The 21,845-nt window shown below is 42.3% G+C and overlaps 1 long non-coding RNA gene across 1 annotated transcript; it reads left to right on the top strand.

Moving 5' to 3' along the window:
* Window positions 1–9,604: 9,604 nt before the first annotated feature.
* LOC106579674 (uncharacterized) lies at window positions 9,605–13,622 on the top strand. Its single transcript, XR_001322706.3, has 3 exons — window positions 9,605–9,751; window positions 10,987–11,059; window positions 12,572–13,622. It is a non-coding gene; the product is annotated as an uncharacterized LOC106579674 (long non-coding RNA).
* The last annotated feature ends 8,223 nt before the right edge of the window (window positions 13,623–21,845 follow it).

Below are 21,845 nucleotides of genomic sequence, written 5' to 3'. Positions count from 1 at the left end.
CTTGGGAGCAATTTCCAAACACCTGAAGGTATCACGTTCATCTGTACAAACAATAGTACGCAAGTATAAACACCATGGGACCACGCAGCCGTCATACCGCTCAGGAAGGAGATGCGTTCTGTCTCGTAGAGATGAACGTAGTTTGGTGCGAAAAGTGAAAATCAATCCCAGAACGACAGCAAAGGACCTTGTGAAGATGCTGGAGGAAACAGGTATGAAAGTATCTATATCCACAGTAAAACGAGTCCTATATCAACATAACCTGAAAGGCTCCAAAACCGCCATAAGAAGTCGCTGCACAGCAGAGAAGTTTGGAACCACCAAGACTCTTCCTAGAGCTGGCCACCTGCCAATTGGGGGAGAAGGGCCTTGGTCAGGGAGGTGACCAAGAACCCGATGGTCACTCTGACAGAGCTCCAGAGTTCCTCTGTGGAGATGGTAGAACCTTCCAGAAGTACAAACATCTCTCCACTGCTCCACCAATCAGGCCTTTATGGGAGAGTGGCCAGATGGAAGCCACTCCTCAACAAAAGGCACATGACAGCCTGCTTGGAGTTTACCAAAAGGCACCTAAAGACTCTCAGACCATGAGAAACAAGATTCTCTGCTCTGATGAATCCAAGATTGAACTCTTTGGCTTGAATGCCAAGGGTCACGTCTGGAGGAAACCTGGCACCATCCCTACGGTGAAGCATGGTGGTGGCAGCATCATGCTGTGGGGATGTTTTTCAGCAGCAGGGACTGGGAGACTAGTCAGGATTGAGAGAAAGATGAGCGTAGTAAAGTACAGAGAGATCTTTGATGAAAACCTGCTCCAGAGCGCTCATCTTTCAACAGGACAACGATCCTAAGCCCACAGCCAAGACAATGCTTCCAGACAAGTCTCTGAATGTCCTTGAGTGGCCCAGCCAGAGCCCGGACTTGAACCCGATCGAACATCTCTGGAGAGACCTGCCTGAAAATAGTTGTGAAGCAATGCTCCCCATCCAACCTGACAGAGCTTGAGAGGATCTGCAGAGAAGAATGGGAGAAACTCCCCAAATACAGGTGAGCCAAGCTTGTAGAGTCGCGAGGCTGTAATCGCTACTTAAGGTGCTTCAAAAAAGTAAAGGGTCTGAATAGTTATGTAAATGTGATATTTTTTTAACATTTGTATAAACGTTTTTGTTTGGTCATCATAGGGTATTGTGTGTAGATTGATGAGGGAAAAAAACTATTTAATCAATTTTAGTAAAAGGCTTTACTGTAACAAAATGTGGAAAAAGTGAAGGGGTCTTAATACTTTTTGAATGTACTGTTTATGTCTTCTATTCACACCCTTGCTTCATTCCAGCTAGTTAGATGTGCAATCACTGATTAACTATTTCTAGGGGCATATCTCTTGTCTTAGCAATAGATACTGTTGTTTTGGCTGTATGGCATCATTGAATAAGATTACTCATGGTTAGTTAGGTAGCTAACCATTTACAGTAACAGCATTTCATTAATAAGTCAATACACACTAAATCGGATGCAGAAATGGAGAAAGCTTACATTATCTTGGCACTGTGGCATAGTATGGTCAGCTACTAATCAATGAATAAATATATAGCAGATTCATAGAATGGGGTTAGAAGGATGAACTCCTACTTTGAAAGGACAGGAAGTGTTGGCTTTGCACTTAACCAATGACAGGAATTCCACATGTAACCCCACCCACATGTGAAAATCTAAATATCAAGATGTTTTTTTGGCTTTATATGGAAAAACAAAAAACAAGCCAATTTTTTACTTATATTTATATAAAAAAATATATATACAAGCCGTTTTCACTGGTACCCTAGTTTATAGAAAGACCCATTTCCTAAGAGTTGTCAGTCAAGGCGAGCTCATGAATATAAGCTTCCCGCCCACTCAGCCTGTTCTTTCAGGTTTCCTAATAGTTAGAGATGAGAGAAAATGTGAAATGTCTTCAATTCTGAGCATTGTAATAACGTACAAAATATTATGACTTGATGTTTTGGTCATTCAAATGCTACTTTTACTTGGGAAAAAGGATGACTGTGTGGGACCTTTAAGTAATGCTTGCTCTATGACAAGGGCCAATGTCCTGTGGGTGTGAGGGACTGTGTGCGTGTGAGACTGTGTGTGTGTTTACGCAAGAGTGTATTGATCTTTAAGAAAAGACAAGTGCAATGATGCAGAGTGCTAAGGAAGTGCGTGTGCAATGCCTCACTGACAGGACATGGGTGTTATCTCGTTTATACTGTACTTTACCTGACTGAGAGATGCACTATTCAACATGTGCTACCCAATGACGCCCCAGGTGTTCCAAGACATTGGTGTGGAATGATTGTGGAAAATGTTGTACAGATTTTACACCACTCTTTTCCTCCCTGTGTTATCGTGCTTCTAGCAATCCCTTGTCACAGATTAGAAATGTTCAAGAAGGAAAAAAACAAGGGCAAATGGATCTCCTTCATATCCTGGCATCGAAACTGACTTTTAAACAGCATTCAGTCTGGTTTAACCAGGCTATCTCCCTTATACAGTGCATTTGGAAAGTATTCAGACTCCTTCACTTTTTCCACATTTTGTTACATTGCAGCCTTATTCTAAAATGGATTAAATAAAACATTTTCCTCAGCAATCTACACACAATACCCCATAGTTGTCACGTCCTGACCATAGTAAGTTGTTATTTTCTATGGTAGAGAAGGTCAGGGCGTGACGGGGGGGTGTTTGTCCATTTTTGTATTTCTATGTTTAGTTTCTAGTTTTGTATTTCTAGGTTGTTTTTTGTTTGGCATGACCTCCAATTAAAGGCAGCCGGGTGTCGTTGTCTCTAATTGGAGGTCATATTTAAGTTGATGTTTGTCCCACTTGTTTTTTGTGGGTGATTACATTTTGTGAGTAGTGTTTGTTCCTCCTGCGTCACGGTTTGTTGTTTTGTCCATCAGTTTATTTTTTGTATTGCATTACATTTCACAGTTTAATAAATATGTGGAACGAAACAGACGCTGCATTTTGGTCCAATCATTCAAACAGCCGTGACAATAATGACAAAGTGAAAACAGGTTTCTAGAAATTTTTGGAAATGTATTGAAAATAAAAAACAGAAATACCTTATTTACATAAGCATTCAGACCCTTTGCTATGAGACTTGAAATTGAGCTCAGGTGCATCCTGTTTCCATTAATCATCCTTGAGATGTTTTTACAACTTGATTGGAGTCTACCTGTGGTAAATTCAAATGATATGACATGATTTGGAAAGGCACACACCTGTCTATATAAGGTCCCACAGTTGCCAGTGCATGTCAGAGCAAAAACCAAGCCATGAGGTCAAAGAAATTGTCCGTAGAGCTTCGAAACAGGAATGTTTCCAGGCACAGATCTGGGGAAGGGTAGCAAAACATTTCTGCAGCATTGAAGGTTCCCAAGAACACAGTGGCCTCCATCATTCTTAAAATGGAAGAAGATTGTAACCACCAAGACTGTTCCTACAGCTGGCTGACCGGCCAAACTGAACAATTGGGGGAGAAGGGCCTTGGTCAGGGAGGTGACCAAGACCCCAATGGTCACTCTGAGAGCTCTAGAGTTTCTCTGTGGAGATGGGAAAACTTTCCAGAAGGACAACCATCTCTGCAGCACTCCACCAATCAGGACTTTATGGGAGAGTGGCCAGACGGAAGCCACTCCTCAGTAAAAGGCACATGACAGCTCGCTTGGAGTTTGCCAAAAGGCACCCAATCAATCTCAGACATGAGAAACACGATTATTTGATCTGATGAAACCAAGATTGAACTCTTTGGCTTGAATGCCAAGCGTCACATCTGGAGGAAACCTGGCACCATCCCTACGGTGAAGCATGGTGGTGGCTGCATCATGCTTTGGTGATGTTTTTTCAGCTGCAGGGACTGGGAGACTAGTAAGGATCGAGGGAAAGATGAACGGAGCAAAGTACAGAGAGATCCTTGATGAAAACCTGCTCCAGAGCGCTCAGGACCTCAGACTGGGGCGAAGGTTCACCTTCCAACAGGACAACGACCCTAAGCACACAGCCAAGACAACGCAGGAGTGGCTTTGGGAAAAGTGTCTGAATGTCCTTGAGTGGCCCAGCCAGAGACCGGACTTGAACCCGATCGAACATCTCTGGAGAGACCTGAAAATAGCTGTGCAGCATCACACTCCATCCAACCGGACAGAGCTTCAGTTTCTGCAGAGAAAAATGGGAAAAACTCCCCAAATACAGGTGGGCCAAGCTTGTAGCGTCATACCCAACAAGACTCAAGGCTGTAATCGCTGCCAAAGTATTGGTATTAGTATAAAAAAAGGAGAAAGATTGTTCAAACATCGCTTCTCCCTGTATTCAATTTTGGTGATATTGTTTACATGCGTGCGGCAACCTCTGTTTTAAAACCCTTGGACGCAGTCTACCATTCAGCAATACGTTTTATCACAGGGGACAATTTTAGGACTTTAGGATCATTGTGGTCCGTACAAAAATGTGGGATGGACCTCTCTGTCTGTAAGAAGAAAGCTACATTATTTTTTATTTATTTACAAAGCAATCTTAAAGAAACTCCTCTATATGTAACATCATTAATTAAGATAAAAATATTAAGTTACCAAAACCGTTCTCAGTAATGGATAACACTAGAGATCCTTCCAGTCTCCACAGATTTGGGAAAAATCTGCGTTTAGTTTTTTTGCCCCTAATTTGTGGAACAATCTGCAGAGTTCACTGCAGTTAGATGTGCTGGTGTCACTCATGAAGTTTACATTATTGATTGAGGACCTCTATGTAGTTGAATGTGATTGCTTTTATTAAATGTGAAAAAATATATGTTGTGTTGAATTATATTGTTTTATATACATGTGTATGTTTTTTTAATATTTAGTTTTTATTGTAATGTGTACAGGGCCCTTTCGAAAAATAGATTTCTAATCCCTGTTTATATAAAGGTTAATTTAAAAAAAAGATGCTTCAACAAAGTACTGAGTAAAGGGTCTGAATACTTATGTAAATGTCATATTTCAGTTTAAATTTGTTTATAAATTAGCAAAAAAATAAATAAAAAAAAACGGTTTTTGCTTTGTCATTATGGGGTATTGTGTGTAGATTCATGAGGGGGGAAAAACAATTTAATCCATTTTAGAATAAGGCTGTAATGTAACAAAATGTGGAAAAAGTCAAGGGGCCTGAATACTTTCCAAATGCACTGTGGTGGAAATCAGACAATTATCAAAACCCCTGCACCTGTTATTTTGGATGCTTTTTAGCACTTAGCCTATTTTCTTTTTCTTCATGCCGACAATACTTTGGTCCTGATCTCTCTGTCTCTTCTCTCACTTTCTCCTCTCTCTCTCTTCCTCTCTCTCTCGTTCTTCTCTCATTTTCTCTCTCTCTCTTTCTCTCTCGCTCTATCCATCCCTCCCTCCTTCATACTTCTAATTGCTTTATTTTCTTCAGTGCATTTCTTCATCGAGGAAGGCAAAACGAAGCAACAAATCAATTGGCTCAGCGATCCTTCGACCTGTGTGACTGTTTTTAATACTGTACTCGAGAGGGGTATTTCCGTCTCACCCCAGTATTTGTTATGATAATGCTGTAGAGCGGACCTGAAAAAGAGATTGCTCAGCAATTTTCCCTTAGATGCTGTTCACACGTTTTATGGGGAGCCTTATGAAAAGATATATATTGCAGTCCTGTATCACGTATTTATAAACGTGTCGACACCCATGAAGGAGTGAACGGCATGCATTCTAAGCTAATGTATCAAATGTATACAGTAGCTTAGACTGTATGCCTCCTTCCCCATAAAACGTGTGAATAGCGTAAAAGAGAAATTTGCTGAGCAAGCTCTTTTTCAGGTCCACTCCACAGGAGCATTAACATAACATATACTGTGGTGAGAAGGAATTACCCCTCATATCATCCATAAAGGGTGATATTAAACATCTGTTCCTTTGTTCAATGTGGCAATTTTTTTGTCACTCTTTGTTTAGCATGACATTAGTTTATTAATAATGCCGATAGAGAGGGTTGCCGTGCTTCTAGCTCTTAGAAAACTTTGCAGTATTTCATTTTTTTAATGTATTATTTCTTACATTATTAGCCCAGAAAATGTTTTGTGTTATTACATACAGTCGGGAAAAACTATTGGATATCAGAGCGGCGGTAACTCACCAGCATCCTTTGTTCGGATCCTTTGTTCGCACCCCCCAGAGCAATTGAACTGATTCCAGAGGCCAACTCAAAACACCGCCGGCGGAGGAGAGGTCCTCGGAGTGGTCTTCTAGTCCAACTTAGGAGGCGCACAAACCACCCACCGCATCCAAGTATATTACTCGCTAATGTTCAGTCTCTGGATAATATAGCTGATGAGCTCAGGGTGAGGATTTCTTTCCAGAGAAACATCAGGGATTGTAGCATACTCTGTTCATTGGAAACATGGCTCTGTCGGGATATACTGTCTGAGTCCGTCCAGCCAGTTGGGTTCTCAGTTCATCGCGCAGACAGGAATGAATATCTCTCTGGGAAGAAGAAAGGCAGGGGTGTATGTTTCATGATTAATGACTCATGGTGTGATTGTGATAACATACAGGAACTCAAGTCCTTTTGTTCACCCGACCTAGAATACCTCACAATCAAATACAGACCATATTATCTCCCAAGAGAATTCTCTTCGGTTATAGTCACAGCCGTGTATATCCCCCCTCAAGCTGATACCACGACAACCCTCAGAGAACTTCACTGGACTTTGTGCAAACTGGAAACCACATATCCTGTGGCCGCATTTATTGTAGCTGGGGATTTTAACAAAGTAAATTTGAGAAAGAGGCTGCCGAAGTTCTATCAACGCATTGACTGCTAAAACACTCAACCTCTTCTACTCCAACTTCCGGGATGCCTACAAGACCCTCCACCACCCTCCTTTCGGCAAATCTGATCACAACTCCAATTTGCGCCTCCCTTCCTATAGGCAGAAACTCAAACAGGAAGTACCCGTGCTAAGGACTATTCAACACTGGTCTGACCAATCTGAATCCACGCTTCAAGATTGTTTTGATCACACGGACTGGGATAAGTTCCGGCTAGCCTCCGAATACACTGATAGTGTGACTGAGTTCATCAGGAAGTGTATTGGAGATCTTATACCCACTGTGACTATTTAAACCTACCCTAACCAGAAACTGTGGATAGATGGCAGCATTCACACAAAACTGAACGTGCGAACCATCACATTTATCCATGGGAAGGTGACTGGGAATATGGTTGAAAACAAACAGTGTACTGCAGTTATTCCCTCTGTAAGGCAGTCAAACAGGTAAAATGTCAGTATAGAGACAAAGTGGAGTCGCAATTAAACGCCTCAGACACGAGGGGGTGGGGTCTGTTGGGTTGGTGGGTCTGTCCCATTGTGGTGTTGAGGTTGTGGTCCGGGTCTGAGGTGGGCTGATCTGCTGGTTTGTCTGAGGGAGTGTCCTTCAGTGCCATGTGTGTCTTTTTAACTTCTTCTGTGAAACTCTCCTACCATTGTTGGGCTCAAGAGTTTTCACACATCCAACTTCACACTTCAGTGCTAATTGAAGGTGCCGCCAGGTCTGTTCTGTCCTAGCAGCTTGGTAGCTTAGTATACTTATTTACTTAGCTTAATGTAACGAAGTTACCTGAATGGACTATTACTGCCAAGGACTATCAAGAAAAAACTAACCAAAACCTGCAGAAAGAACACAGCGGAACCTGGAAATACCATCAAAAACAAAACCGAGTGAGTAATATTCAGTCTGAAGCTACTTCTGAAGTCAAAAAGTAAAAGACAATGGACGGTACAGTATTTCCAGGTTCCGCTGTGTTTCCTCTACAAGTTTTGGTTTGTTAGAAGGTTTTTCTTGATAGTCCTTGGTAGTAATAGTCTTTTCAGGTAATTTTGTCCATAATCAAGGTTTTAGGCTCTCTCTCTCTCTCTCTCTCCGTCTCCCTCTCAATTCAATTCAATTCAAGGGGCTTTATTGGCATGGGAAACATATGTTAACATTGCCAAAGCAAGTGAGGTAGATAATATACAAAAGTGAAATAAACATTAAAAATGAACAGTAAACATTACACATACAGAAGTTTCAAAAGAATAAAGGCATTACAAATGACATATTATGTATATATACAGTGTTGTAACTATGTACAAATGGTTAATGTACAAAAGGGAAAATAAATAAGCATAAATATGGGTTGTATTTACAATGGTGTTTGTTCTTCACTGGTTGACCTTTTCTTGTGGCAACAGGTCACAAATCTTGCTGCGGTAATGGCATTCTGTGGTATTTCACCCAGTAGATATGGGAGTTTATCAAAATCGGGTTTGTTTTCGAATTCTTTGTGGATCTGTGTAATCTGAGGGAAATATGTGTCTCTAATATGGTCATATATTGGGCAGGAGGTTAGGAAGTGCAGCTCAGTTTCCACCTCATTCTGTGGGCAGTGTGCACATAGTCTGTCTGCTCTTGAGAGCCTTGTCTGCCTACGGCGGCCTTTCTCAATAGCAAGGCTATGCTCACTGAGTCTGTACATAGTCAAAGGTTTCCTTAAATTTGGGTCAGTCACAGTGGTCAGGTATTCTGCCACTGTGTACTCTCTGTTTAGGGCCAATGTGTCAAGTAATTATCTTTTTGTTTTCTCATGATTTGGTTGGGTCTAATTGTGTTGCTGTCCTGGGGCTCTGTGGGGTGTGCTTGTGTTTGTGAACAGAGCCCCTGGACCAACTTGCTTAGGGGACTCTTCTCCAGGTTCGTCTCTCTGTAGGTGATGGCTTTGTTATGGAAGGTTTGGGAATCGCTTCCTTTTAGGTGCTTGTAGAATTTAACGGCTCTTTTCTGGATTTTGATATTTAGCCGGTATCGGCCTAATTCTGCTCTGCATGCATTATTTGGTGTTCTACGTTGTACACGGAGGATATTTTAGCAGAATTCTGCATGCAGAGTCTCAATGTGGTGTTTGTCCCATTTTGTGAATTCTTGGTTGGTGAGCGGACCCCAGACCTCAGAACCATAAAGGGCAATGGGTTCTATAACTGATTCAAGTATTTTTAGCCAGATCCTAATTGGTATGTTGGATTTTATGTTCCTTTTGATGGCATAGAATGCCCTTCTTACCTTGTCTCTCAGATCGTTCACAGCTTTGTGGAAGTTACCTGTGGCACTGATGTTTAAGCCAAGGTATGTATAGTTTTTTGTGTGCTCTAGGGCAACGGTGTCTAGATGGAATTTGTATTTGTGGTCCTGGCGACTGGACCTTTTTTGGAACACCATTAATTTGGTCTTACTGAGATTTACTGTCAGGGCCCAGATCTGGCAGAGTCAGTGCAGAATATCTAGGTGCTGCTGTAGGCCCTCCTTGGTTGGTGACAGAAGCACCAGAACATCAGCAAACAGTAGACATTTGACTTCAGATTCTAGTAGGGTGAGGCCGGGTGCTGCAGACTTTTCAAGTGCCCGCGACAATTCATTGATATATATGTTGAAGAGGGTGGGGCTTTAGCTACATCCCTGTCTCACCCCTCTCTCTCTCTCTCTCTCTCTCTCTCTCTCTCTCTCTCTTTGTGTCTCTCTCTCTGTCTCTGTAAACTCAACATGTAGGTCTAACATGAACATTTATTTACTGTTGCAGTAGCAAAACCTCTGTTATAAACGTCTCATCAGCGGTGTCTCCAGTTCCAGGAAGTCGAGTGCTGGCCACCGGAGGGGCTTCTTCTAACAAGGACTTTCTGCAGGTTAGTGTGTGTTGTTAACCTCTGGTCTGTATTTTTTTATAAACCTTCTTTTACGCTTTTTCTTTGCCCTACAAATTGTTTATTTATATCCCCTGTTTTTGAAAGGCACTAACCCCTGATTTTTACACAGGCACACAACACACACACACACACACACACACACACACACACACACACACACACACACACACACACACACACACACACACACACACACACACACACACACACACACACACACACACACACCGTTCACTCTCCTACAGTAGCTGATAACAGTATGTGTGCTGTCCTCAGGTCGCGTCGTGAAGCTAATTCCAACTGACTGCTGTATTTCCTGCAGGGCCACACAGCTGTGTTTGGGGCCTTGTGATTTGCTATAAATGTACGCTGAACCCGGCTGACCTCTCTCTCCATACATTATACCCTGTGTGTGATACCATTGGTCCATTTGGTGTTCTCAACCCAGCCCCTCTGGCTACAGTCCTTTCACTCTCTTCTTCTTCTTGTTTGGCTGTTGTGGGCTCAGATTCCATGATAGTGATATGATGCAGTATTGGAAGTGGAGCCACTAGAATGCGTTGTCAAGAGCCTGCGGAACAGGGATCGGTTATCTGTTCATCTTTCCTCTGTGTTGTTCGTGTTACTTGTTAGTAGACTCAGTGGGCCGTGGTCAATAAAGCCAGCCTATTACATTTACGCGTGCACTCCCGCAATTTTTTGGGGGGGATGCTACAGATGTTTCCTTTGCCGTGTTAATTATATATTTCATAACAAAACATAATGTTACATCGCTCCACACCTTACTAAGGTTATTCCCGGCGAGTAGCGAAGGTAATGAAATTAGAGCGTTGCAAAAACGTGTGCGTTAAACACTCTAAATGAGTCCAGATTGAATCAGATCGGCCTCAAACAGGAAATGATAAGCCATGAGGAAACTGTATACTAATTTGTTCCTTTGTTTAGTTTCTTGTTCGTGTGAAACTACTGAAAATTATAGCCTCCTATCCTCTCTGCAACGTTGAGAGATCTCAAATAAGCCACCAGCAACCTATGTCGATACAGACACAATGCATACAGTGTAGACTATATAGAATTGAGTTCAGCTACTGTATGTATCTTTAGACATGGCATTCAGTATTGCAGACAGTGACTCACTCATACAATGTAACATTTCCAGAAACAAACATTTCCAATAACATGCGGTCCCATTCCTCCTCTCTCTCCATACCCAGGTGCTATCTGACATATTCAATGCTCCTGTGAACACCATTGACGTGGCCAACTCTGCCTGGCTAGGCTGTCATGGTGAGTAAGACTTACGTTGTAAATCCTATGCAACAGGGATTCTCCAACGCTGGCCCTGGCGAGCTGCAATACTTGGTGGGCAGGCTTTTGTTCCTGCCCAGCACCAATACTCCGGTTTTAAATCATCAAATAATCTTGGTCTTCGGTCTGAACTATAATAGCGGCTTCAGGCGGTGTTACTGCACGGCTAGAACAAAACCCTGCACGCCCAGTAGCTCTCCAAAGCCGGAGACCCATGCTATAGGAACCCTTGATACATGTACAGAGTGACTCATGCTGTAATTCAGTTTAATTCACTCCTTAACCTGTTTCTGTGGTACAGTAGCATGTTTTGTGTTCAGCAGATAACTTATCCGTCTGATGTTAGAGTTTAGAGGACATCCATGTTGGATATATTTATGCTCTTTTTGCCATTAAAAGGATGTCCCGTTATTCACTCTCATTTACATATTAAAGCCTACTACATTAAGACAAATTAATACATTCTCATCAGTGAATTCTCTTGAACTTTGACACTTCAAAGGCTTAAGCCAGCATGGAACCAGTCGACAGAAAAGATCAAGTGATTTATCATTATATGAGAAGAGTTTTTACAGCATCAAATAACCTGAATATGTCTTTGCTTCAAGTGTAAAGGAAATTATTTTAGGCATTTCAAACACTAGACAAGGCCATATCAAAGAATTTGCATTCAGTACGCAGTTAACACTAGGACAAATGTTCACATTTCTTTGAATATTGATATTCTGTTTGTTTAGCAGACATGCTTTGTCAAAATCAGGTGATTAGTCTTGTTCATGGGGATTTTGAAACATAGATATACATCTGTCATCTTGAAGGTTGATCAACATGACAAAAGATGGCTGCTTTATTTTCTATTGGCTTTCAAAGGCCCATTATCATAATGATGAAATGGTTTCTGTGAGTATTTCACCCCAAACATAAACTGTACAGTATGTAGAGTAGCAGACCTGGGTTCAAATAGTATTTGTTGTTTCAAATACTATAGCTGCGCTTGATTGAGCTTGCCTGAGGACAGTGTAAGAGTCCCAAAAGTGCAAACCCTGCCCATCTGCCACCCCAGGCAAGCTCAATCAATGTAGTTTAAAGACAACAAATACTATTTGAATCCATGTCTGAATCATGGGATGTGTAGTAGGAAAGAGAAAGGACAGTCAATACACTAAGTAATCCTTGGTCAGTTGGTCACAGCGTTTAAATGTCAGCGAGAGGAATTTAATATGTCTTAGCATTTAATCAATGATATCGAATCAATGGCTTTTTAGAGGTCAGCATTCTTAAATTAGGCTTTAATTAAAATGGTATTATGCATATTTGTTTTGTGGCCTCAACATAAACCAATGCTTTCCCCATTTCCATAAGCACTGCTTATGCGCCTTGAGCATATTTTAATGGAAGTCAAAACTCCTCTCAGTTGTTTTCCCTGTGTGTGTGTGTGTGTGTGTGTGTGTTTTTCTCAGAAGTTTCATAAATAATCATGTGTTCATGTAGATGGAATGATTGTGATGACTGTGGACTACAGGACTACAGGACTACAGGACTACAGGAAAAGGAGGATGGAGCACGCCACCATTCTCATCCACGGGGCTGTAGTGGAGCAGGTTGAGAGCTTCAAGTTCCTTGGTGTCCACATCACCAACAAACTAGAATGGTCCAAACACACCAAGACAGTCGTGAAGAGGGCACGACAAATCCTTTTCTCCCCCAGGAAACTAAAAAGATTTGGCATGGGTCCTGAGATCCTCAAAAGGTTCTACAGCTGCAACATCGAGAGCATCCTGACTGCTCGGCCTCCGACCACAAGGCACTACAGAGGGTAGTGCGTACGGCCCAGTACATCACTGGGGCTAAGCTGCCTGCCATCCAGGACCTCTACACCAGCCTGTGTCAGAGGAAGGCCCTAAAAATGGTCAAAGTCCCCAGTCACCCCAGTCATAGACTGTTCTCTCTACTACCGCATGGCAAGCGGTACCGGAGTGCCAAGTCTAGGACAAAAATACTTCTCAACAGTTTTTATCCCCAAGCCATAAGACTCCTGAACCGGTACTCAAATGGCTACCCGGACTATTTGCATTGTGTGCCCCCCCACCCCCCAACCCCTCTTTTACGCTGCTGCTACTCTCTGTTTATCATATATGCATAGTCACTTTAACTATACAATCATGTACATACTACCTCAATTAGCCTGACCAAACGGTGCCCCTGCACGTTGGCTACCCGGGCTATCTGCATTGTATCCCGCCACCCACCACCCGCCAACCCCTCTTTTACGCTACTGCTACTCTGTTTATCATACATGCATAGTCACTTTAACCATATCTACATGTACATACTACCTCAATCAACCCGACTAACCGGTATCTGTATATAGCCTTGCTACTGTTATTTTTCCCTGTCTTTTTACTGTTGTTTTTATTTCTATACTCTATACCTTTTTTGAGAAATTGCACTGTTGGTTAGAGCCTGTAAGTAAGCATTTCACTGTAAGGTCTACACCTGTTGTATTCGGCGCACGTGACAAATAAACTTTGATTTGATTTGATGTATTGCCTCAACTCTTGACCCTTTCGCCGCGCCTGTTCTGATGCTGCGAGACTGACACTCAGCATACACCCATGCTCATTCTGCATAATGCTCAGTGGTGTGGTGTGTGTGTGTTTGTGGGTGTGGGTGTCTGTGCATGTGTGCGAGTGTGTGTGTGCATGTTTGTGTGTGTGTGTTTGTGTGTGTATGAATGTTTGTGTGAGTGTGTGTGTGTGCGCGTATGTGTGTGCGTGTGCATGTGTGTTTGTGTGTGTGTGTGTGTGTGTGTGTGGCATGTGTGTGTGTGTGTGTGCGCATGTGTGTGTGTTTGTTTGTGTGTGTGTGTGCATGTTTGTGTGAGTGCTTGTGTGAGTGTGTGTGCATGTGTGTGTTTGTGTGAGTGTGTGTGCATGTGTGTGTTTGTGTGAGTGTGTGTGCATGTGTGTGTTTGTGTGAGTGTGTGTGCATGTGTGTGTGTGCGTGTGCGCGTGTTTGATTGTGTGCAGGTTTGTGTGTGTCTGTGTGTGTGTGTTTGTGTGCATGTGTGCGTGTTTGTGTGTGTGCATGTCTGTGTGTGTGCGTGTGTGTGTGTGTGTGTGCGTACATTGGTATGTGTGCGTATCTGTGTTATACTGTATGCGTACTGGAGGTAGGCTGAGCTGGGAAAGATGGAGATTGTGGCTTTTCAACTGTCCGTTATAGTAAGCTTACCATGCATGCTACCCACACAGTTAATCTTGTCCTGATTTCTTCCCAGCCATGCATAGAAATAGATATAATGGTGTTGAGATATACAATATCTCCGTATCAACATTTAGTCCCTAAGAGCTAATAGACTATGATGAAATAGTCCATGTCTGTGGTCGATTAAAAACACACTGTTCCCTGTTAGCACTGCTGTTGAAAAGTAGTCTATTCTTCTAACAGCATTGTATAGTACAAGAGTTTCCAACTCTGGTCTTGAAGAGTGTACAAGCTTGTGTTCCAGCCTAGAAGTAACACATCAGACCACAAGAAGTTGATTTGAAACTGGTGTGCTAGTGCACAGTTGGAACAAAAGCCTGCATAACCAACGCCCAGAAGCTCTCCAGGACCGGAGTTGGAAAATAAAAGTATAATATTATTGTGACCAGTGCCTTTCACTTCTAAAGACTTCCACAAGTAGAAATAGTAGTCTCTGTGTCCTGACGTCATCTTGCCTCTCTCTCTGAGCCTTTCAGAAAGTCGGCCAGTCAGCCAGTCATCTAGTGCAGGGTTTCTCAATCTCGGTCCTGGGGCCCCCCGTGGCTGCACGTTTAGGTTCTTGCCCTAGCACTACACAGCTGATTCAAATAATCAAAGCTTGATGATTAGTTGGTTATTTGAATCGGCTGTGTAGTGTTATGGCAAAAACAAAACGTGCACCCAGGAGGGGCCCCAGGACCGAGTTTGAGAAATCCTGATCTAGTGAAATGGAAGGACCAGCCTTCCAGGAGGGAGAGAAGGTCGATAGACTCTCAGGTGATACCTAATAATGTTTCAACCACACTTTGGTGGGTTCAAATAGTATGAGTTTTTCCCCCAATACTTTAAGCATTTGATTGAGTCTGCCTAGAGCAGCTTTCACAAAGTATGAGTCGCATCACAAAGTTGGTAGCGGACATGTTAATGGTGGGTTGCAACATGTCCGAGTAAAAATAACAACATATTTCAGTGACTGACATAGTAGAAAAACTGTTGATGGATAACCACGTTTTGAAATTGCACCTTGTGTATTCTGCTATTCTACCTAGCAACAGTAAGTCAGTCAAGGTCCCAACTTACTGTTGAATAGTAGAATACACAAGGTGCGATTTCAAAACAGTTTTTCTACTATGTCAGTCACTGAAAGTCACTCAATTAGCCATGTCAGCTAACAGTTTTTAGATTGGTAGTCTAGCCAGCTATCTAAACTTGTAGTAATCATGGCCGAATACCGAACAGGCACGCAGGGCACATGCCCAGGGGCCCTGACCTCCATTGATTTTGTTAGTCATTCTCACTCAGATATCATATTAACATGGCATAAGTCATTACAAAATGTTTAGAATTGCATTAAATTTGTTCGCAAATTGCTAAATGTTCTCTCCGCCCCATGGCAAAATGTGTATTATTGCAGATGCTTCAAAAGAGCAACATTTTCTTTACGCCCCATGGCAAAATGTGTAGAATTGCAGGAAGTGTACTTTAAAATGTACATTTTTCTCTTCACCATCAAAGGGGGGGGGGGGGGGGGGTCACAAAAATGTTTTGGCCATGAGGTGGGGGTGGCCCCTGGAAAACACTGAATTCCTCATTTGGGTCTCAGGCTGGAAAAGTTTAAGAACCCCTGGCCTAGAGTGTCCGATGGGCGAGGCTTGCACTTATCAGATGATTCCATTGGTTCGATCGTGCCAGGCAAGCTTAATTGAAATAAAGCAAATGCCATCTGAACCCAAGTGTGGTTTAAATGTACCGATTCCACAGCGTAAGGCAATTACCACACTGCTCAAAGACGTAGCCGGCCAAAATACAAACAATGTTCCTCACTGAAGACTTGAATCTCCTCATTAGCAATACCGAATATAAAGGTTATGAATGAAGGAGGAATGAATATGACTTATGAGTAGCTCAGAGGCATCTGCAAACAGTATAATGAAGCCAGAGCGATGTACGGCATGTGTTTGATTAATCAGGCCTTTTGCTTCACCACCAGTCTAATCATACTGCATTAGATCTTGTCATAAGATGCCCATAAAAAGAAGGCCTGCGGAGATGATGTTGACGAGAGCTCATCTCTTTACACTGTTAATTAAAGAATGAAGAATGAAGTGTCTCCACTTCCTGCCCAACCTCGCATCCACCAAGCCCTGCGCAATGCCATATGCCAATGTCTGGGGGGGGGGGGGGGGACAGAGAGAGCCCCTGTTCTAGTTCCTATATGACGATGAACAAAGTCCATTTTCATTACATGTAGTGCTCAACCTTAATAGCTTGTCTTTGTTTATTATATTCCAGAGGCGGTGGGGGGGGAGTATCTGAATCTGGGATAGGGGTTTGGCCGAGCACAAGGGGGGATAATGCACTCCTCCAGTGTAATTTGGTCATTTATTATTAATATTTCTGTAATGTTTGGGGGCGACAGGGGAGACGGTTCCTGTTTGTCATTGACAGGCCGGGCATTTTGGGCTCATCCACTGTAAGATCTCGTCAGGGCCTGGTTCTTAGACACAAACCAATAAATACGTCTCCAAAACTTAGCCTGGATGGAACCTGACTTCATTCAATAAGTCTGCTAAGACCAAATGCCTCCTCATTTTTGGGACAGTTGAAATTAAGCTCTATGTCACGCACACGCGCACACACACACAAAGGAAGCGGGAAAAGGAAATGTTCTATGCCGTGTGTTGGCTTGAGTCAAATGTTGGATGTCTTGCCATAGTTTCTCAGCCATGGCTCACTAGGTACAGCTAAGTCAATACATGGATTTTTGGTTACCAGCCTATGAGTGAAATGGGTTTAGCACTTAAGCACTGCGGACCTTCATAATTCTTGTATAAACATCATGTGACTCTCAACATAAATATTGACTTTCCGAAGCGTTCGCTCCAATTTGCATTGAGCCACTTAGCCATGTTGAATCATGTAAACTAACTGATATAGAAAAATGATGCAGGGCCTTCAGAAAGTATTCCTACCCCTTGACTTAATGCACATTTTGTTGTGTTACAGCCTGAATTCAAAATGGATTCAATAGATACACACAATACCCCATAATGACAGTGAAAACATGTTTTTAGAAATGTTTGCTAATTTATTGAAAATGAAATACAGAAATATCCAATTTACAGAAGTATTCACACCCCTGAGGGGCTTTGCACACCTGGATTGTACAATACTTAAGTCAAAACTGTAAACAGGGGCTCCTGAGTGGCGCAGCGGTCTAAGGCCCTGCATTTCAGTGCAAGAGGCGTCACTACAGACACCCTGGTTCGAATTCAGGCTGTATCACATCCGGCTGTGATTGGGAGTCCCATACGGCGGTGCACAATTGGCCTAACATTGTCCGGGGTAGGCTGTCATTGTAAATAAGAATTTGTTCTTAACTGACTTGCCTAGTTAAATAAAGGTCAAATTAAACATTTAAAACTGGGCCACTCAGGAACATTCAATGTCGTCTTGGTAAGCAACTCCAGTTTATATATTACATTTACGTCATTTAGCAGACGCTCTTATCCAGAGCGACTTACAGTAGTGAATGCATACATTTCATTTCTCCGTACTGGCCCCCCGTGGGATTCGAACCCACAACCATGGCGTTGCAAACACCATGCTCTACCAACTGAGCCACATGGGACCATATTGCCTTGTGTTTTAAGTTGTCCTGCTGAAAGTTGAATTTTTCTCCCAGTGTCTGTTGGAAAGCAGACTGAACTACGGTTTTCTCTAGGATTTTGCCTTTGCTTAGCCGTTTCTTTTATTTATTTTTTTACTCCCTAGTCCTTGCTGATGACAAGCATACCCATAACATGATGTAGCCACCACCATGCTTGAAAATATGAAGAGTGGTACTCAGTGATGTGTTGTGTTTGAACCGAACATAGCACTTTGTATTCAGGACATAAAGTTAATTTCTTTACCACATTTTTTGCTGTTTTACTTTAGTGCTTAATTGCAAACAGGATGCATGTTTTGGAATATTTTTTATTATATGAAGGCTTCTTTTTCACTCATTTAGGTTAGTATTGTGGAGTAACTACAATGTTGTTGATCCAACCTTAGTTTTCTCCTATCACAGCCATTGAAGTCTGTAACTGTTTTAACTGGCCTCATGGTGAAATCCCTGAGCGGTTTCCTTCCTCTCTGGCAACTGAATGAGGAAGGACGCCTGTATCTTTGTAGTGACTGGGTGCATTGATACACCATCCAAAGTGAAATAACTTCACCATGCTCAAAGGGATATTCAATGTCTGCTTTTTTTTACCCATCTACCAATAGGTGCCCTTCTTTTGCGAGGCATTGGAAAACTTCTCTGGTCTTTGTGGTTGAATCTGTGTTTGAAATTCACTGCTCGACTGAGGAACCTTACAGATAATTGTATGTTTGGGGTACGGAGATGAGGTAGTCATTCAAAACTCATGTTAAACAGTTTTTTTATTGTCCATGCAACTTATGTGACTTGTTAAAAGCTCTTATGGATCGGACCCTTTTTTTCAATTTTCACCTAAAATGACATACCCAAATCTAGCTGCCTGTAGCTCACCACCTGAAGCAAGGATATTCATATTGATACCATTTGAAACACTTTGAAGTTTGTGGAAATGTTAAATTCATGTAGGAGAATATAACACATTAGATCTGCTACAAGATAATACAGAGAAAAAAGCATGCGTTTTTTGTATTTCTTTTTGTACCATCATCTTTGAAATGCAATAGAAAGGCCATGATATATTATTCCAGCCCAGGTGCAATTTAGATCTTGCCCACTAGATGGCAGCAGTATACGTGTAAAGTTTTAGACTGTTAAAAGTGTTGTATCAAGACTTCCCAAATGTGCCTAATTGGTTTATTAATACATGTTCAAGTTCATAACTGTGCACTCTCCTCAAACAATAGCATGGTATTGTTTCACTGTAATAGCTACTGTAAATAGGACAGTGCAGTTAGATGAACAAGAATTCAAGCTTTCTGGCAAAATCAGATATGTCCATGTGTCACGACTTCCACCGAAGTTGGTGCCTCTGCTTGTTCGGGCGGCGTTCGGCGGTCATCATCACCGGCTTTCTAGCTGCCACCGATCCATGTTTCTTTGTCGATTGGTTATGTCTTGATTGTTCACACCTGGTTCCCATTTGGTTATGATTAATTCCCTATTTAAACCCTCTGGTCATCATGATGTTTTGTGCGTTATTGTTTTACTGTTGGTATTGTTTGTTGTGTTTGTAGTTCTTGTTTTCCCTGCGTGGATTTTGTATACTGAATTTTTATTTGAGTAAATTACTTATTTTTTACTCAGTTTGGTGTCCTGCGATTGACTCCTTTCCTCATCACCTATACACAGACACTGACACCATATCCTGGGAAATGTTCTTGTTACTTACAACCTCATGCTAATCACATTAGCCTACGTTAGCTCAACCTTCCCGCGGGGGACCCACCAATCCTGTAGAGATTTTAAGCACATTTTTACACCTTAATTTATTTAGGCTTAACATAACAAAGGGGTCGAATACTTATTGACTCAAGACATTTCAGATTTTCATTTTTAATCATACTGAACAAGAATATGAACACAACATGTAAACTGAAATGAAATAAAATATCCCAGAAATGTTCCATACTCACAAAAAGCTTATTTCTCTCAAATGTTGACCACAAATGTGTTTACATCCCTGTTAATAAGCATTTCTCCTTTGCCAAGATAATCCATCCACCTGACAGGTGTGACATATCAAGAAGCTGATTAAACAGAATGATCATTACACAGGTGCATCTTGTGCTCGGGACAAGAACATATGCTGTACTGTCACACAACACAATGTCACAGATTTGAGGGAGCGTGCAATTGGCATGCTGACTGCAAGAATGTCCACCAGAGATGTTGCCATAGAATTGAATGTTCATTTGTCTACCATAAGCTGCCTCCAATGTCGTTTTAGAGAATTTGGCAGTACGTCTAACTGGCCTCACATGTAACCACACCAATCCAAGACATCCATATCCGGCTTCTTCACCTGCGGGATCGTCTGAGGCCAGCCACCCGAACAGCTGATGAAACTGAGGAGTATTTATGTCTGTAATTAAGCCCTTTTGTGGGGGAAACTTATTCTGATTGGCTGGGCCTTGTTCCCCAGTGGGTGGGCCTATGCCCTCCCACACAGTCATGTGAAATCCATAGATTAGGGCCTAATGAATTCATTTAAATTGTCTGATTTCCTTATTTGAACTCAGTAAAATCAGTATAATTTGTAAAAATGATAAAAACATAATTCCACTTTGGCATAGTGCAGGGCAATTCCATTCCTCAAGGGCCTGATTGGTGTCACAGTTTTGCCCCAGCTAACACACCTGACTCCAATAATCATGATCTTTTTTATTTAATTAACCAGGCAAGTCAGTTAAGAACAAATTCTTATTTACAACAACAGCCTACACCTTGCCAAGCTCAGACGACACTGGGCGCCACCCTATAGGACTCCCAATCACAGCCGGTTGTGATACAGTCTGGATTTGAACCCGGTTGTCTGTAGTAATGCCTCTAGCACTGAGATGCAGTGTCTTAGACCAAGTGGCCCTCAGTTTAGAATGCAATTTGATTAATCAGCTGTGTTTGCTAGGGATGGAGAAAAAGTGTGACATCAATCAGGCCCTGCAGGACTGGAGTTTCCCTCCCCTGGTGTAGTGTGTGTAGGCCAGTGACACAAAATCTCAATTTCTTCCATTTTAAATTCAGGCTGTAAGAACAAAATGTGGAATAAGTCAAGGGGCATGAATACTTTCAGAAGGCACTGTATGTATAGTATGTATGATGCATGTAATGTCCCCCAATCTTGTGGAGTGACAAAGGAACAAAATACACCAAAGCAATGCATCCAACTTGCCATCATCACTTAACTACAAACGTCAACATTATCAGGAATCAGGTAAGACCCAAGTGCAGACCGTGTCGAAGTAACAATGTTTATTGCAGGCAAACAGAGGCAAAGGTACAGGGCGGCAGGCGGGCTCAAGGTCAGGTCAGGCAGAGGTCGGAAATTCAGATAGGGGCAAAGGTACAGGACGGCAGGAAGGGTCAGGGGCAGGCAGAGTGGTCAGGCGGGCAGGTTCAGGGTCAGGATGGGCAAGGGTCAAAAACCAGGAGGGTGAAGAAAGAGATGCTGTGAAAAGACAGGAGCAGACAAGTACAACACGCTGGTGAGCTTGACAAACAAGAGGAACTGGCAACAGACAGACAGAGAACACAGGTATAAATACACAGGGGATCATGGGGGAGCTGGGCGACACCTGGAGGGGGCTGGAGACAATCAACAAAGACAGGTGAAACAGATCAGGGTGTGACGAACATACTGTATGTGACCTACGTGTTTGAACTTTTACTGTCATAAGTGACGTATTTTCGGGAGATTGGGATGTCAGATCTGAGATGAAAATGTGAACTTCCAGTCAAAAGATGGAAGAGATTATAGAAATGAGTCTGGAAAGCAGAGTAGTGAGTAGTGCTGAGCAGTTAAAATCTTCAAGAGTC

The sequence above is a fragment of the Salmo salar genome, chromosome 19 (assembly GCF_965601325.2).
Source record: "Salmo salar chromosome 19, fSalSal1, whole genome shotgun sequence".
NCBI classification, from domain to species: Eukaryota; Metazoa; Chordata; class Actinopteri; order Salmoniformes; family Salmonidae; genus Salmo; species Salmo salar.
The sequence above is the reverse complement of the archived record's forward strand: the minus strand, read 5'-3'. Positions and strand labels throughout refer to the sequence as shown.